A 20,227-nucleotide genomic window follows, 5' to 3' on the forward strand; every position below is an offset into this window, starting at 1 on the left:
TTGCTAAAACAAAACAAAACAAATAAAAAACATCTAGACTTTTGTCTACAGTCATATCCAGGATACAGGGTGACATGATCACACACGCTATACTTGGACAGAGTCTATTCCCTAGCATTTACTCTAGCCACACTCCCACTATTGTACTTCTGTTAACACACATCAGGCAACTCCTCAAATATTTTCCGGTTGTGTATAGGGGTGTAGGGAAGTGCTCTATGAACAGGCCAAAAAGAATCCAAGAAGCCCACAGCTCCAAGATATATACAATGAACTTTAATTCTTTAAAGGTACAGCTATAACCTCTCTAGCCATTTTGCCATACATACAGTAATCACCAGTGAACCTAATTAGCCCAATGTATAAAATAAATGTCTCTCTTACATTCTCCTCTCGATTTCCCTTTTCAATGGCCTCTCTGTGCAAGGAGAGACTGGCATCATTCTCAACCCTGTATATCACCTTAAAAAACAAAGTGCAGTACCACTTGAGCTTCACACCACCATGGGGACCCATGATGGGTTCCTTGGCTTGGCTGCAACTGGCAGCTAAGATGAGATTCTGGTGAGAAGAACCCTTGTGACCTTGTTCGCGTCCTTCACTGAGAACCTCTTCAAGCTCCTCCACTCCCTCCCCTCGTTTAGCAGCTACACAAGAAGACTGTTAATTTACCCTGAGAGCTCGTCCCTGGCTTTCTCACCCTGAGCTTTGGTGGGAAGTAACTCCATGAGAGACTACATTTAACTTCTTAATGTCTAGAATCCAACGCTAATTTGATGACTTTCATTCTGTGAAAACAGAAAGAAGCCAAAGCTAGGTTTTGTGTGGTGTATTTGGGTGGGGGTCTCTCTTTCTCTCTCTCTCTCTCTCTCTCTCTCTCTCTTATGCAGTATTGAGATCCTTTTCAGTGATGCGAGTTCTTGGGCCCCTCATCTGCAGCATTAACCCTCTGTAAATCAAACTCCTGCCATCTCGGATGCTGTTTTGTTTGCCCTGGAGCTGCTAATTTTCATGAGAACAACCATCTGTGCTGTTTTCTCACCCGAGCTAGTGTGTTTGTCAAAAGGCACTTGTCAAGGGGTACCTCATGAGGGTGTATCAGACATTTTCACATGTAGAAAGCTTGTAGAAAACTTGTAAAGCCATTTTAAATGTATAGTTCACTTCCTGTCATCCTGTAGTCTTTTATATATTAAATAATTAGTGCTTCAATTAGTGCATATTAGTACACTGATGAGCAACAATAACAACTTGAAACTGTAAGCATCTGATCTGTAATGCTCAGAATGTCAAACAGGCTTATTGTGTAACCAACAAATCCTGTGTATATTGTATATCCTGTATAAAACCTTGGTGTTCTTTTTCTACTAAATTGACTACGGCTTTTTCTACCATTCTATAAATCTAGCATATAAAAGGACATTTTCTGAGCAATTTGTCTGTGAGAAAGAGAGGGTGCGTGTGTGTGTGTATGTGTGTGTTGCAGGGGAGAGAATAAGTTTGTGTAAGGGAGAGTTTAGTCCCCCCAACCACACCAAAAATATGACTTAATATACAAGAATGAACAGATTTAACACTATGTTATATTGGATGAAGGAAACCCGTTAAAATCATTCCTTAAAATTCCTGAAAAATTACCTACTTAGCCTGACTAGCTTACTTGGCATGGTGAAAAGCGTAGCTTAAGAAAATCCATTCTTCACTGGTTGTGATCATATGAGTTGCTATAGTTCTGAAGGAAGTGCAGATGATTGACGTTTTACTCACCTGAACATTGATTAACTTCAAATTCAATTTACTACTGATGTCATAGCTAGTGATAACAAGCTAGCATATTGTTTTTCAGATTTAATCTGGTAGAAATTGTTCAATATTTATGACATAGTATTGTTATATGTGTCAGATTTGATCTAAAAGCTTTAAATGTGAGTGTTAACTATCTTTATTATTGCTTATGACGAAATTACCTTTTAATGCCTTTTCCTACCATCTAATCTCTCTGAAAAAATGATCATCTTTGTGTCGTTAGTTTAAAATCTCAACCAAAGCAATTTTTTGATTATACTTGCCAGCCTGAAAGCCCCCTTAATCATCACCCTGTTCTTTTCCTTTTCCTGCAAACCCTTTCCCTGTCCTGGACACCTTGAAAACTGCCGCATAAACATAAATGCCCTCATGAGTTAATGGAGTCTAAATCACTTTATGATTCAGAGAAGAGCATATGCACGCACACACACACACACACACACACACACACACACACACACACACACACACACACACACACACACACACACACACACACACACACACACACATACACAGACAAATCTCAGGCCATTTAACACCCAACACCTTCAATATCTCCCCAGTCCATTTTTTTCTTTCATCCTTTCAGCTTTTCTTCACATTGCTTTCTTTCTTTCTTTCTTTCTTTCTTTCTTTCTTTCTTTCTTTCTTTCAACACTAATTTCTTGCTCACGAGACAGGGTGACAAAGACAACTCTCATATGCATAAGTGCGGCCCAAGATTAATCAGCACTCAAAAGGAACATGAGGTTTAGTTCTCTTTTTCTCTCATTAACATCTCCATAAAGGGTTAATCCACTTCACCAGGAGGGATTTGTGAGTTATAGCTCTTTCCCATTTCACTGCTATCTATATTCTTAGGTTGAAAATAAACAAAGGCCAAGAGAATTTGTTCATTTGTCTTGATTTCCACTGGTGTTAATGGTGTTCTCATTGTCAATCAACCAGTTCTTTCTAAAAGGCTTTAAAGTCTGTGCACACACACCCTTCCACAGTGGATGGGGATCAGAAAGGTAAAACCCTTTGTGTGATAAACACTATGGAAGATAATACCTGTCAAATTGGGCCACTACCATTTTGACTCATTGTCATAAAAGCTTTCTTTGAAATCATGGGAAGATTCTAGACTAGTTTGAAGGAATGTCTGTAAGTATATCACAAATTAAAGGGCATCAAGTGTTAAATGAGCCTTATTTACATGCCATTGTCCAATCAAATTTAGTCTAGCTACAGATCCTAGAGGAATGTAGACAAATGGCCAAAGAACAAGTGTAGAGAGAGAAACACAACAGTGTGGTAAGAGGGTGGATTTTTCCATCCAGTGCCTGTCGGCCCCATTTCATCAGAATACATTAATTTCCCCGAGGATTGGCACTGACTTATAGTGCTCATCGGTCCAACAAAGTGTTCAGTGACTTTGACGTCTGGGATCTTCAAATAAACCCCTGCTGGGAGTCATGGCGACTGGGAAGAGGAATTAACAGCAATATTAGCCGACCTTCATCCTGTTGTTTCTTCAAACCTGGCTACCGGGGGGCCCTCGCTTCCCTGTAACCAGGGTCCCCCAACCCAACAATGTGGGCATTTCCCCCCAGCAGCCATGCGCAGGACTGCCGCGTTTGCTGAGCAAACAAGACCTGATTCTGCCAACAGAGGCTTTGCTTCTTCCCACATTCCGACATCACTTGCTCGCTTTATCTTTTGCTCTCATGCTGCTTTCTTCACCTCTGCTACCACTGCTGGTATGAGAGACTAGTGTGGCCACTAAGAGTGAGTGGGCTTGCTTCTTAGCAGTCTGTTTACTTGTGGGCAATTTGGAATCAAAGCCAGATTGCCTCATAGTTGGGCAGTGATATCCTAGATTAAATGCCTTCACATGTATACGTAATATATTTCTGTATTGTGGTGGTTTGACAACCTAATCTTGAAATAATGTGTTTAAGGTGTTAGATTGCTTGTCCTTATTTATAATTCCAAACCATTTGACTTTAAGCTTTTATCTTTAATGTGCTTGCATGGATTCCATATGAAAACTATTCAGAAACTTAACTTGAATTACTCCAAATTTATTGTCATAGTTTAAGCCTACATGACAATCATCCAGCTGTTTGTAAAAGTAAATTTTTTTTTATGTAAAAATCAAAATGTATTTTTGTATTTTTCTGCAAAAAACCTGACCTGGCGCAGCTTGTGAAAAATGTCTCATCTCTTTAATAAGGTAAGTTAAAACTATGTTTAAGTTGTTTGTTTAAAGTCTGAAATAAGACCATTAATAAATTCTACAAATTACACCAAATTTAAAAAGACCACTGTAATTAATCCAGGGATCAATAATTTAATATTACAGTAACTTCGAATGTGGCTCAGCCAATCAGAATGATACATAAATATGCCTAGAAAATAAGTCACCTCCAAAAATCAAGCCTTTATGAACACATTTCTTCTGTGTGACTTACTAATAAGTTGCTAAAAGAGCAAATATAGTGCTAGAAAAGGAGTTCATATATAATATACAGTATGTGTGTGTGTTTGTGTGTGTATGATCCTGGGTTTTGTGATGTTTTCTTGTTCAAAAGGTGTGTTTTTCTATATTCATTGTGATTTTACTGTAAGGGTATGTGTCTGTTCTTAAGCTTGTTTCGGCTTTTGAGGTGTGTGTGTGTGTGTGTGTGTGTGCGTGTGTGTGTGCGCATGTGTGTGTGTGTGTGTGTGTGTGTGTAAGAGAGAATGAGCGAAAAAGAAAGAGATAGAGAGCGAGGGAGAGAGAGAGAGAGAGAGAGAGAGAGAGAGAGAGAGAAAGAGAGTGAGGGAGAGAGAGAGAGAGAGAGAGAAAGGGAGAGAGAGAACCTACACTGCCAAAAAGAAAAGAAAAAAATACAGTCTGAATAACTGAAAGTTTGGGTCATTGACACTCAAATACAATCAATTTCCCCTTGCACCAGATCCATTATGGCCAAACAGAGATATTTCCCACAGATGAAATCAAGTCTGGGAAATAACATGAACGATTTGGGGAATTGTATGTAATCAAAACACTGGTAATTGGTTTCTCTTGAAGGACAATATGCTTTTTAGAGTTTTCTTAGAATCAATAAGCATGCTAAATTTGTCACTTTATATGTCCGTAAAATCCCCTTTGGGCCTCTGAGAACCAGTGTTCTGCACTATTCCAGTATCCCCACAAAACAGATATAATCCATAACTCTACATTGCCCTTTGACAAAACCTGAGGCAAATTTTTCCTGATAGTTCAATCTGTTTTTTGTTTTCCACATGAACCATCCATGGAAAACCTCCTCACATGGATTCTCTTCCCTTCCAGCTTCCACAGTAAGTGTGATTTTATTGTTTAACCCAACCCAGAGCTCCCCATTCCGTATGGATTTCATCTCCGAACTTGGCAGCAAGCTTTTGCTTTGAATGCACAACTGGTGAGCTGACATACTGCCCCATCATTACAGTACCTACATGCATGACTACACGGTGAGAAGAAACGTGGGAAGGGAAAGAGGACAAACAAAACAAGAGCTGAGGGAGATGGAGGAATAGGAAAAACAAGAGTATGAGAGGTATCCAGCAAGAATAGTATCCAGTTTGTTTTTGGCTCAGTAGTGGCAGGCGACATGCTCGGGTAAACACATAACCTAATGGGTGGTAAGCAGCACTGTCAGCGGTCAGTAGCAGAGATTGTTGATGAAAGCGTTTAAGACTCTGTCATGTAACTCCAGCAAGGGTGACAGGGCTCCACTGCTCCATGCAACCACACACATATATATATATATATATATATATATATATATATATATATATATATATATATATATATATATATATATATATATATATATATATACCATATGTATAATTTGTTTAAGTGTATATGAGTGTATTTCTACACTGCCAGTCTACTGCCAGTCTACTAATCTACATAATTCTTTCCCACTTTGTTCAGCTCCAAAAACTCGTTTAGTATAAATCTGTGCAGATCCACTGAGACAAATAGATTGCTTAGATAATAGCATAAACAACAAAAATCTTTTCAAGGAGACAAAGTGTCTTGATTGCATTATGGCCTGGCACTGATACTGACAGTGAAACCCAAATACTTTTGAGAGAAACACATCCTAGTGGAACATGGAAAAAAAACAGGCAGAGTCATCACAAGCTTGTCATCCAAATGGTAAACTGCCTGCGCATGGAATCATTTTAGTGTCTTTAATGAAATTCCATGAATGGGCTCTTGTGTTGCACTCTGACCCCTTTTCCTGTGTGGGTGTGTATGTGTGACACACAGCCGTCCGAGCAATGTGTTTCACCATGGTATCACACTCTCTCACTGGTAACATAATGACCCAGAGCTTGTTGAGTTTGTTGAGAGTCCGAATCTGACAGCTTTTATGAAGAATGTACTGGGTGAAGCACATGTTTTTCGTCCATGAGAAATGGAAGACAGACAGTGACAAGGTGAAGGAGAAGAAGAATGAGAAATCAATAGAGTGTGAGACACTGTTCTCTAGAGCTTTGCAAGGAAGAGTGTGATGCTTCCTTCAGCTTTGATCCAGTTGTGACCTGGAAGAAGTGATCTCGATGAATGCTGGCAGATAGGAAAAGGGTGGTGTCACTGTCTCCATGCTGTACCATGATTCTTGGCTAGCCTTGCAGTCAGTCAGGGCTTTTTGGAAACCCTGAAATATTCCAGTTCCGCCTGCTAGATGGCATTAAGTGTATTTCTTCCTGGCTTGGTCCACTGTCCACTGGCTCACAGCAGGAAATGGGTTTCATTGCAAAAACACACATTAAGCTTCCTTCTCTCGCTTAATCCTAGGGCAGATCTCCCGGGATGCATTTATAAGTCAGTTAATAGCTAGTACTTATTAATTATGTGAAGGTTTGTTTTCACTTATTTCCTCACATTTGGACTTGTTTAATAGAGCAGAAGTCTGCACTGTTGAAGTGTTATAAGTAAGGCACTAAACGCCTTTAGCCGCAGATTATAACCCAACTGCATGCAACAGCTACAAAATCCCAAAAGTATGGTCTAAAGTGTGGGCCAATCCTAGAGTGTAAGAGACTTTGTGTGGAAATGCTGACTTCTGAATGTGTAGCCAAACAGATTCATTCTTGAGACATGAAAAGACCAAACAAGTGAGTTACAATGTGGTTATGCAACAGCTGAACTTTGGGAGAACTACAACTACACCTGAAATTCATGCCTATTAGGTAACATTTTCCCTGCTCATTGCTACTGTTCTCCATGATGGCTTTTCTTTCTCCACCACCTCACCAGTTCTTCCCTGCTCTCCATGACTTCTACATTCCTGTTGGATCTCTTGCAAAGGGAATTCTGCCTTCTACCGCAAACCAGAATTTGCCCAGAGCTCCAGCCCAAGTTCTGTGAGTTCTTTTCTCCTTCTACTGTTTTGCAATCGCTCTTGAAACCACAGTCATTAATTGAAGGTGTGGTCTGCACTCGCAAAAGTCACATTAATCCTGTCTATAAAGAGAAAGGAAAGTAGGGCAATCCAGCTAGTTTAGAGTGTGGTTTAGTTACAGGGTCTGCCCTGGAATACTTGCCACCATAACATATCTGAGATTACAGCAGCTGGCTATTGCCTTAATCCAAAGTACGCTTTGATTTTAGCCAGAAAGAACAAAAGGGAAACCAGTCCACAAGGTACAAAAGGGATAAAAACAAAGCTGAAAGAATTATTAGTGCAGGCGAGACAAAGTGGAACAGAACTGATGGAAAGCATAAGGATGTCATAGCAGAAGCAGTTCCCATGTACAGCCTTGCATCAGAGCCAAAAGCACATTCAGTTTGATTGAGATCAACCCAAGCCTTGAATTTGTTTCCACATAAGACGTTCACATTCGATCACCATGCTTCTCGCATGAAAACAGCGTATGATACGATGTCAGTTGCATCGAGAGACATTTTCCTTTGATCTGATGTTTTACAATAGAAAGATGTAAGAACATTACCTGACTCATTCATGAATGTGATTTTATTATTTATTTTTTTTAAAAATAGCCCTCAGGTTGCTTTTTGTCCATGATCTTTGATATGATTTATGGCTCCTCATGCTGGAAGGTAATTATTAGGCAGACTGAATAAGATGTTATAGGGTCAGAGTACCATTAATAATACAATGCCGCCAAAGCTCTGGGGTCTGTATGTGACATTTACAGGGGTAAGCACATCATATGGAACAGATATATTTTGGTCTGAACTAAATTTATTGGAAGAACTCACTTCACAGAGCAGATAAATAAAAGATAGACTGGAATGTCCTTGTTGTTTTAGCAAACATGTGAGATCGACATAAGAGTAATAAGGGAAAAATAATTTAGGAATATACCTAACATGTGCGCATGGTCTTCACGAATAAGACATTAGACTCGCTCTTTCTCTCTCTACCGATAGCCATAGTGTGAAAATTCCAGCCCACTTCTTCATCGCGCATCTGGTCTTCAGAAGTGTCTGCACACACATGGACCCATTAGTTCCACCTCCAGCAAGGCCCGGCCCTGATCCTGCTGATCTGTTCCCTCTCAGGTGCCTGGTGGGGTCCTCAGAGTCTCCCCAGGGACTCATAACCACACCAGCACCAGAACCAGAACGAATAGTTTGCTGCTTACTCACACCTCGGCTGTTCTTTATGGCAAGTAATTTCTCCCCCTGTATCCCCCACCCCTCACACACACACCCTCCCCCATCCACCCATTCTTTAGAAAGCACTTCAAAGCCCAATATTGCTCATCGTCCTGCGCACTAGTGCTATTGCCTTCCTGTCCGACCACATAGCACTCCCTATACTCATAAGAGGAGGTGAGGGAGAAAGAAAGAAAGAATGACGGAGTGAGAAATAATGATCGCTTTGAAGAAAGAGTCAGTGAGGTGCTAGAACAGGAAACTGAACTTTAGTGAGGGGAAAACTGGAGGCGAGGCAATGCCAAAGTGTTGGTCCAGCATCTGCTGCTTTTACCGTAAACCTTTCATCCATCGGTTGCTGTAAGTTTCACAGCTAAATAACTCACAGTGGAGCAACTCAATTTTCTTGAAAAAAAAAGAGCAAAGAGTTCTTACAGAGGTCAGGTGGGGCAGCACAGTTGTAACCACAACATCACAGACCTGCACTATCAATTTGTCAATGGAAGTATGAAACTGTAGATTATTCTGATCATCTGCATCTGTTTGTCAGTTGAGGGCACAATATACACTATATTCAATTCCTGTAACTGAATCAACATCATCATTCATCTGTCCTTGTTTGTTTGTTGGAATGTGGTAGCCTAGTGGTTACGGTGTTGGACTACCAATCGGAAGGTTGTGAGTTTGATTCCTATGTACACCAAGCTGCCACCGCTGGGCCCCTGAGCAAGGCCCTCAGTTGTATAAAAATGTAAGGTGCTCTGGATAAGGGTGTCTGCCAAATGCTGTTAATGTATGTAATTTATGTTAATGACTTAGATGTAAATTAGAAGCTTGCAACAGACTGTTGGACAAATCTCCGTGCGTGTGGTAGAGAAGCCGCTGTACAGGTTAAATCCTTTAACTTTCTTTAAGCTAAGAATATGTTTGATATGCAGCTAGTCCAACAAATATACATTGCTCACAAAATGTAGGATTTTTTTTCGGATGTTCTGCTAGTAGTGGTTTTAACCAGCAGAGATGTTGAGTGTGTGGCCATATTTCTGTGTGAGTAGATTTGTCTTTGGCACATGTTAGAAGGTTTTGTGAAACTATCCAGAACTACCCAAAAGCCAGAGGCCTGCAGTTCGCTGCCCAACCCAAACTCAGTCTGTTCCCCTCCTGTTTTGTCTGAAACCTTTTATTTTCTCTTGGTTTGCTGTTCAAATGAATTTCAAAATATTTCACTTGTTTTATATTTTTGTTTTAAATGAATCCCCCACCCCCAGAATTGTAAAAAAAAAAAAAAAAAAAGGCTATTTAATACAACTTGAAAAACACTGATTACAGCCAAATTGCTGATATGCAGTTCTACATGAATGATTTCTTGAGTACCCTGATTGAGCCAGCTGATTAATTTATTTACTTTCAATTTGCAATTCAGCATGAACTTTGCCGAGATTAGCAGAAAGGAGACGAGGACACTTCAGGCAAAAGAAAAGAATCTGAAAGAAAAGAAAGAAAAATAAAAAGAGGAATGCAGGGGAGATGGAGACGGAGACATGAAGAAAGAAGGTAGTAGAGGAGTATGGATGAAAGTGAAAAAGCCTGAAAGCCTGGAGCTGTCAAAAAAAAAAAAAAAAGCAGAAATGAGTTCGGGGGAGAAGGTTATGAAAGAGGAGGACAAGAGTAGAGGGAGATGTAAGCACAGAGACAGAAAAGAGGTGGGGGGATGTGAGGTAGCAGAGGTTATCCTCCAGCTGAGGAAACACTGAGGCTGGCAACAAGAGGTTGTTTGTGGTGAATCTAAAATCTGGGGCCAAAGAAAATGTTTGGGTACAATGCCCTTGCAATAAAACCCTCGCTCACTAGAGGAAATTGGGGTTTGACCTACACATTCTGACTCTGACTCTCTCTCACGATAAAAACATGTATAGGGAATGACATGAGAATTATAGCATTTATATAAACCATCACAACTGTAAACATGAACCACCCTCATCATGCTATGAATCAAAACAAAAACGCTGTATATACACATGAGGTGTAGCACAACTACTCATTTTACTAGTTGACTTGACATTAAAGCAAAAGCTGTTTCTGGGCTTGCGCTTTATTTTTATTTGAACAGTTATAAGGAAATTCCTTATTGCTTAATCATGCACAGAGGTTGTGGTGTCAATAGCAGTGTATGGGAGGTTTTTCTGCCATGTTAAACTCTGGCAAGCTGAATCTCAATACTAGTTTTGATCTGACTCTAAACTGAGTCTCAAACATCTGCTGTGGCTGAAACATCAGTGGTCACAATGGAATTATTATTTTATTTAGCTTTAAAAGTATTTTCCCTTTAGAACTGGCTTTGTCAAGTCTGAAATATTTTTACATAGCAAATCTTGCTATCTCAATGTTTTCACCACCACCCTGGCTGGTCAACATGTCAACAGCAATGACAATTGAATGTACTAGTCTAGACTAGTCTATGCAACGTACGTGTATAAATTACAGACTGTGAACTCACAACTACTTGGGTTATTCCATGACGGGTTCAAAGGGTGGCAAACATTTCTAAAAGGTAATGTTAAAATGTCCTGTCTTGAAGTGTTATGATAAGGAATGACCCACTTCATTTAATCTTGTGTGTAAGATGTTTAAACAGCATGCTACCACCATCCCCATGACAGAGCGATGTGGTGAGTGACAAAGCTATTAGTCTCTGACTGTCTTACTTCTTGTGTCTTAGCCATGCATTATTGAATGGACTTATCCTCCCATCCTCCCAGCTCATTCATTACAAGCCAGATGCAAACTGGATGCAAGGTACAGAGATACAGACAACAGACCCCACCACCATCACCACATAGATTCCTTATAGCCTCAGATACTTTCATAGCTAGTTGATATAATGCTGGAAAATTTAATCATAGCCTGTGCATTAACATTGTCTAGACATGACAACACATACTATAAGGTTACAGAGAATGGAAACACAACTAACTTAACCAGACGAAAAGAACAGAAACCGGTCATATAAATCTCAGTCCAGTGGCTTAGTCAAAATAGGCTAAGATTTCATCTCTAACCAGTCACTGTTTTTTTTTTTTTGTTGTTTTTTTTGTTTTTTTAAATTAACAATCCAAAGTGTTAAGGTTTTGTTTTGTTGTGCTGCTTCTTTATAAATTTAATTGATGCTGTAGACTTTGAACAAATGAGAGACATTAATTTTGAAGCAAAGTAAAGCACAGACTTCTCTTTCTGTCCTTGACTTTGCTTTACACAAGCCACATTGTCAGTGGAATCAGAGAAGGTAAATCAAGTGAAAAATCGATGAAAGTCTCTGAAAATGCTTTCTTTTGTAGGCTTATGTCTCTAGCCCTAGAGCTATAGGTCTCGGGTCTGAATAGATACCGTCAGCTAAATACTGTAAATATATATATATACGTATATATATATATATATATATATATATATATATATATATATATATATATATATATATATATATATATACACAGTATATATATATTCATCAAACTACAGTTTCATGCTGTTATCGGCTCCGCTGCAGTGAGTGAGTTTGCTGAAACACTTTGCAGATGGTGGACTACCAGTTAATGAGTACGCAACATTACTACAACATGCCTAGCTACAGGCATATTAACACTAACCTTTCTATAATGTTTCTATAATGTATTTGTCCAACTGGGAACATTGTGTGAGAAATAATAACATGTAATATTACAGAAACGCTTAATAAAATTTTTATCAAACTAATCATTCCAGGAGATGTTCTTAGAAGATTGCAGGATTTTGTTTGATTGCTGATACTTGTTGAATACTTATTCGACATTTATAGAACGTTTTTTTTTTTTATTGCTGTGTGATTAGGTGAGAAACTGAACAGTGCTGTTGCTCTGAAAAGTTTGATAAACATGGCTCACTGCCTTTGGCTAGTCAGGTGTTGGCTAAACCATGTGCCGTTTGTCAAAGTATCACATGTAACAAAAGTGAACAAAACTCAAGATGACTGTGAGACCTTGTGATGACATCAGAGGCTGAAACATGCCAGGCAGGCACTGTTTCTTTGGCAGTGACGATTCCTCTCACCTCACATTCATTACGGCTTGTCGCTCTGCCAGTCACTCTCAGAAATACAGCACGTACTGTAGGACAGATATATAAAAATCGACAAAAAGAAAGAACTTAAACATTTCTACTGTTCAGTCAAATCACCTATGGAAAGCAGATGCGTCTCTGTAAAACCTTAACACGTGTATATACTAACAAAAACCTCAGTGTCCTCAGAAGCAGAAATAGCACAAGATCCTAATTATAATCACTGTTCTTACAGCACTCATATACATTACAATCGCTCGTCTTAATAACTCCCACCAGAACCACTGTGAACATCTTAATCACTACTGCATACACCCTACATTATCATTCAGCACCTACACCATTGCTGTCGTCAGTGACACCCTAACCTTTGTCTCTGATGTATATTTCAAACACCCACATATCTGCACCTCTCCCATCACCTTCCCAGTGTGTGTTAACACACCAAACCCAGTCCATATGGACAATAAATCCAGTCAGATGAAGGGCAGTAGCCAGATTATGCTTTGGAGAAGAACGCCTGATGATTTAGAGACCTGTACAGCTCCTGGGTGTAAAAATAACAGCAACAGATTACATGGTTTGAGATGCCTGGCAGATACGCCTCCCGTTGCCCTCTCACCCGGGAGGAGGAGTTAGGACAAGCCAAAATGTGAATTATGTAACCAAAGAATAAATATGAGCATTGGGAAACACAGTGCTCTTGGAGCTGACTGCTAAGCTGGGTTGCTTTTCTGGCCAAGAGTTGATGTGTTGGATAGTTTTTACATTAAGCTTGTCTTATTTGCATGCTCCCAGTGCTCCCAGTGCTCTTTTTTCCACCAAATTTTATTCTCAGCTTTCAATTCTCACAATAATGTTTATGTAAATGATATTACCCTTTATATATAACATAACATAATGTAGGTTCATAATATTCCGTGTGTGTGTGTGTGTTTGTGTCTGTGTGTTGTCAGAGCCATGCTGTTTTTCAACACCTTCCAGAAATTCAGCGGTGTGCTGTTTAAATGAAGTTAAGTTTTCATCACAGCAACTACAGCTGAACTGCACAGGCCAGTAAAAATTGTAATGGTAACAATATTATCACTGCTCCTGTCATTACCTTATTAAGGCTTGCATCCTTTTTTACTATATGACAGAAGTCTGGGCAACATCTCCAGTACAACACAAAGTCATGTGTGTGGCAAGTCATGAGTGTGCGGTAAAGTGACTGAAAAGGCAAACAGAAATTTAGCGATTTGAGAATGAAGTGTGGTGCAGCCTGGGTCATATCCCTGTCAGTGTACAGGAACTATATTCTCCAGACCCAAACACATTAAGGAAACAGCAGATATGTTTCCAGCAGGTTGTCTGCTTCTCCTCTTCTAACAGATGCAATTGTAGCTCGGCATAATCAACAATCCCGTTTGTAGTCCATACAAATTCAAATATGGGCACAGGCCATGTTCATTCTCACAAAGTGTGTAAATTCATGAGTAGGCTTGTGAGGTGTGTAGTACAGTTTGTGTGATTCTGAGGAAGGAAGTGTAAGGTGAATTCATCAGTTATAGGATATTTTAAGTAAATAGACTGAAACTGTAGCCCTAATTTTTGCAGATTTTAATTGTGGACATTCTTGCTCACTGAAAAACGACGCACCTCGTGTTACTATATATGACCTCACTCTCATTTGACCTTTAGCAGGTTTCTAATTCTGAATCCAGATTCTTTTCATGGCTGGTTCGTTCGGCAGCGGTGTGGAGTAATAAACTGGCTGCTTTCTTTCACTTAGATTCCCAAAAAAAAACTCATAAAGTATGTGAGTGCATGCGTATATCCGTCTACGCTACTTACAAGTTTAGGTAGTAAGGCATTTTCAAGGCAAATTTTCATTTTTAGTTCAAAGAATGTTTCATTTGTGATGTTTTCTTCCAGTTTTTTAACTTCTAAGATTATATAATATGGAGTTTGACTAATTACTTTATGACTGTGAAGCGACTTTAAAGTAAGTACACTGGAGTACTTGTATATATTTCCAATTCTCTAGAGTACTGATTAGTTGTGATCTTCTTTTTTTCTTTCAACAATCTTGCATTTGTGTCTAGTCCAGGGGTGGAAGAACATATGTCAGTTGTGATCAGTGTCAGCCCATTAAAATTGTTTATGTGTGGATTATGTTGTCTTATTTGTATGTTGGATCTGTCAAAATGTAAAAATTTTTGTACTTTGTACTGCTGCCTAGTCTTTGACATGTACATTTATTTACATTTATGACATTTGGAAGACATACAGACAACATAAATGGTTTGAAGTGTCTATCGATAAACACATCTGCATACTGGTTTATTAGATCAAGGTCCTATACTATCAATGTAAAAAGTTAGTTTAATAGGGAAAATAATAATAATAATAATAATAATAATAATAATAATAATAATAATAATAATAGTCGTCCTTTGAAGACAGCCAGGAAAATTTCATTGCACTATATACTGTACACTATATACTTCTTGTATCCTGAGATGTTGGATCCAATCCAGTATAATGCATCATGAGGTGTAATAAGTGCCCTAAACTACATAGGTAGTGTGGAAGAACTCTCAAATCCTAGATGTGAGTTGTAGTAATCCATACTCAAAACGAGAAGAGACCGCACAAGTACCTGAGTATCTTCTGATGATATAAATGTCCCTGTTCCTCCCAATGTTGTAGAGGACAAGTCAGCATGAGTGTGTCATTTTAACAATGTGAGGCGAAAAGGACAGTTGATTGTCTGTGGTTACCAAAAGGTTACCTGCAGTGACAGATAATGAGTTCTGTGAGTTGTCCAGAGAGATTACAAGATCTTGATATGGGGGATGCATCTCCATGGATGTACAGCAGCTCAGGTTTGATGGGATTAAATTTCAGCTGATGAGCTACCATCCATGTCATCAGCATAGCATGGGATGTGACCTCACCAAGAGAGTCTGTATAGCCGGAAGAACAGAAGATGACCAAGCACTGAGCCTTTTGGGCAAGACAAGGTGCAGAGCCTGTCACCTGTTATAACAATAAACATTGCCATGCTGTGTCACAAATTCCAAGACTCATGAGAATGGACAGGACAGTCTTATAGTGGACTGGGTTAAACACTGCTGAAAGATCAAGGAGGATGTGGACTGATGGTTGTAAATAGATTGAAGTGTGTCCAGGAAAAACATGACAGATTGACTATCATGCTAAAGCAGGGAATATAAATGAAAACATGATACTTCCATAATTAAGAAAATGTCACAAATAACTGCTTTGTGTAGTTCATGATGCACAGTTTCATCTTTACATACAGAGACGTTCTTTTAACTCCTGCAATGTCACTTATGATGTAGGTTTTTCCCAAAGCACCAATCTTTCTTTGAATCATTGTGGGCAACATTTGTCTTTTTCCTATATGTCTGAAATCTCAGGTGCCAAGAAACATTCATTCTCTACCGCTTATCCGAACTACCTCGGGTCACGGGGAGCCTGTGCATATCTCATCGGGCATCAAGGCAGGATACACCCTGGACGGAGTGCCAACCCATCGCAGGGCACACACACACTCTCATTCACTCACACAATCACACACTACGGACAATTTTCCAGAGATGGCAATCAACCTACCATGCATGTCTTTGGACCGGGGGAGGAAACCAGAGCACCCGCAGGAAACCCCCAATGCACGGGGAGAACATGCAAACTCCACACACACAAGGTGGAGGCTGGAATTGAACCCCCAACCCTGGAGGTGTGAGGCGAACGTGCTAACCACTAAGCCACCGTGCCCGACGTGCCAAGAAACAGATTTATACTATTTCGATTATGCAATTTTTTTTTTCAAAAGTTTTTTTCAAAAGTTTGCATTTGAAAGATGTCGCTTTCATTAATAATACATTTGTAAAATAAATAAATAAATAAAAATAATATAATAAGTAACACATGTACTGTACATTGCCTTTAGACTTAGACATTCTTAATGACTTATGATTTCTGGAATCTGTAATTGCCATCATTTTCTCTACGCCCTGTATGTCATAACATTGATAGTTAAAAAAGAAAGAAAGAAAGAAAGAAAGAAAGAAAGAAAGAATAGCTTTGATCTAATTTCATGCTGTGGGGATTGAATTGGTGTCTGTAATTTCATCTGGGGAAGCCTTAATGTTGTAATGGCAGGGGGAAAAGGAAGAAATGGCAGGAGGAAAGGAAGAAAGGTTGAACTTATACCATCAATCTTTCACCTCCTACAACTCATAATGTTTCCGTCAACTCATAATGATGCCATGTTATCAACATTTGTATGATCTTTATGGAAATTTACAAAGATTGAGGTCAGGGTTCATTTCTTATAAAATTAATTTCAAAGCAACATCCAACCATTTTAAATTGTTTTATTATCAGGACCTATGTTACATATGGAATATTTCCTGGATGAAAAACTACAAAAATAAATTGCTTTTAGAGAGATAAAAAGTGATACCGGACACAATCTAAAGAAAAAGATAGATGGTTGAAGTGTTCAGTCTTGTTCAACAGTGTCTGTGAAGAAACAGTATTTGCTTGCTATAACTTCCTGCTATAACCTAATAGCACAGAAATTCAGCTGCTGAAATTCACCGTTCTTTCTTCTACAGTTCAGATTTTATATTATATATAATGTAATATAAATGTTTGGCCCTGAAGGATACAGTGAAAAATAACACACATATCAGCAATATATTTGAGACTTGCTTCATGATAACACAAATAACAACTGAGAGAGATAAAAAAAATTGGCTTCTGCCCAACCAAATTAGCTATATGTCCTGTTTACATCAAGTTTAAATAAAGCCTTTTAGGACTTGTGTAAATCTTATCACGTTAAGCAAATGGCAACATGATGTCAAGTCTAAATTCATTTTTATTTTGCTGGAACGACATGCCTCATTATCTCTATGACAACAACTGGAAAAATATAAAACAGGTTTAAAATGACCACAACCACCATCAGGATAATCACAGTCATAATCATCATCATCATCATCATCATCATCATCATCTCTTTCCTCTCCTGTGGTTTTCAGGATCAGTTAACACAAGTATTTCTGGCCTCAACAGCCTTGATTTACTTCTGATTATGGAGATTAACCTTTCAAAAATTCAATTAATTCTTCTTCTGAAATTTTTTAAGCCAGTGGTTCTGTTTCTAAACAACTTATTATCACAATTACAAATATATTAACAATTTGCAAGATTTGTAAGTCATCCTGTCATCCATGGCTTTTTGTATGACTTGGTCATGAAAGAAAAAAAAACAAAATTGTTTATCAGATCTGATAAAAATCACTGTGACGTTTGGGTCTTTTTAGTTCGTAGTTAATCTTCTGTATCTGTATGTAACCGGCACCTTTCGGCTGGACGCACTTGATCACAACTGCAAATCTGACATTGTCTAAAATCTCTGATTCATGTTTTCTTTGGCAATTTTAGCTGTTTTTGAAGAGATTTTAGTGCTTGTAAAGCCTCTATCAAACACTACTGCCAACGCTTCCCTAATGCAGATCCCTAAAGTATGAGCATTTGCCTAAAAAGAAGCTAAAGATGATGTAATAATGTTCAAATCCAACATTTTCTGCAGGTTTTCTAATACTTTTTAAGCATGTCTTAAACATGGAGGTACTGTAAGTCTGTGCCCTGTGTGAGCCATGGGATTGTATCTGTGAACTGTATCTTATTTTAGCACACATTTAAAAAAAAATAAAATTAATAAATAAGTAAATAATTGAATGAAAACAGTAATCAAATAGAAAAACAGTGAGTCAATTCCCTTTATGATTATGCTCCATCTGTGTGTTCTGGCCCAAAATCCACTCACATAAGCAAGTCAGGGCTGCACAGACCACAAATAATTGTGGTAGACAAATCTATTTGATTCTGGGTTAATCTAATGTATGAGAGTACTTTTGCAGAACACCTCAATAGAAACACAAAAGCCCTGCATCCTGACCACACAGAGCCGCATATTAAACCTGCTGTCTGTTAAGGCTCGTTACAAATGATGGCTCACCAACTTAATTCCTGTCTTATTAGTCACTCATCTCTCACTTAGTCACAATTACTCATTTTCAGGGCTCATGTTTTGTCTACATCGTGCAGCTGGTGGAATGAATTATGTTCCTAATGAGAACTAGCACACACACATGAGGGAATACCTCAGAGTCTGGGGGTGAAAATGAACTCAGAGAAGGGCTTTTCTTGTGTATATTTTTTGTGACCATCATCAAGCTCGGAGGTCATGTCTTTCCCCAGTGTTTTCATTCTATTTCCTGTGAAGGATGTCTCTAAATTTATTCACTTCCATACGATGTGTGGTATGATACTTTAAAACAAAGATTTTTTTTAGAAGGGTGTAACATACACTATATGGCCAGAGGTATGTGAACACCTGACTATCACATCACACAAATATGTGGGTCTTTAAAAAATTGTGAAAATGGTGGAACCACATAATTGTTGTACAGTGTCTTTATATGCTGTAGCATGACGATTTCTATTCAGTGGCTCTAAGAGGCCCAAACATGTTCCGGCACGACAAAGTCCCTATGCACAGAGCGAGGTTTTCCAATTTTGGTGTGGAAGAATTCAAGTGTTCTGTACAGAGCCCTGACCTCAAACCCACTGAACATCTTGAACACAGGATGAACTGGACCACTGACTGAACGCTAGGGATTCTTGACCAATATCAACGCCTGGCCTCACTAATGCTCTTAAAGCTAAAGTAGCACAAACTACATCCTTACAGCCACACTTAAAATCTAGTGGGAAGCCTTCTCAGAAGACTAGTGGTCATTATAACAGGGGAGAACAAGCAAATATGATCACGTGTCCAGATACTTTTGGCCATACATTATATAATTACATACCAAAATACCAAGATGAATTTCAATGATGATAATGATGATGATGATGATGATGATGATGATGATGATTATTTTTATTATTATTATTATTATTATTATTATTATTATTATTATTATTATTTATTAGCAGTAGTACTTTTACTATCCATGTTTTTCTAGCTGTTAATGGAGGAGGAAAAAGATTTGTTTTAGAGTATTTTTGTAACTGTGGTAATATAAACTCTACTTTAACCGCTTGCAGATCAACTGTTAAATTGTATGCTGCTTATTTTTCTTCATGATTAGAAGACATCAGCAGGTACAAATTTCCAAAATGAATTACCTCTCTACTTGAAAAATGCTTTATGAAATTAATAACCAGAACCGTAACCTCACTAGATAATTTCTAGCTACAGGCTATAGTTATGAGAATAATTATGCATTAGGTGATAAACTGCAAGTTCAATCACATCAGCACCAAACAATTTCATTCCTGCAGGTAAATCTGCAACCGAGTGTGACAATTCCACTGTGCCTAAAGCAGCACTCGAATGCTCTTTATGCCATTTCTGTCAAAACACTGACCTCCTGAGGAGCATTAGTCAACATTAGGAACATATCAATTGCCTATATATAATTAATATAATTTCTACCTTTTATCAAGCTTGATGAATGATTCCTTTTAAACATCTTATAAAGTCGACTTATGTATTTTACATTGTGGTCTTCAGGTTAAAAGACTTACATCCATCCATCCTTTGACTACAAATGTACAAATTTGATTTTTATAAATTCCTATATT

Source organism: Tachysurus vachellii, chromosome 18, assembly GCF_030014155.1.
Source record: "Tachysurus vachellii isolate PV-2020 chromosome 18, HZAU_Pvac_v1, whole genome shotgun sequence".
Lineage (NCBI taxonomy): Eukaryota > Metazoa > Chordata > Actinopteri > Siluriformes > Bagridae > Tachysurus > Tachysurus vachellii.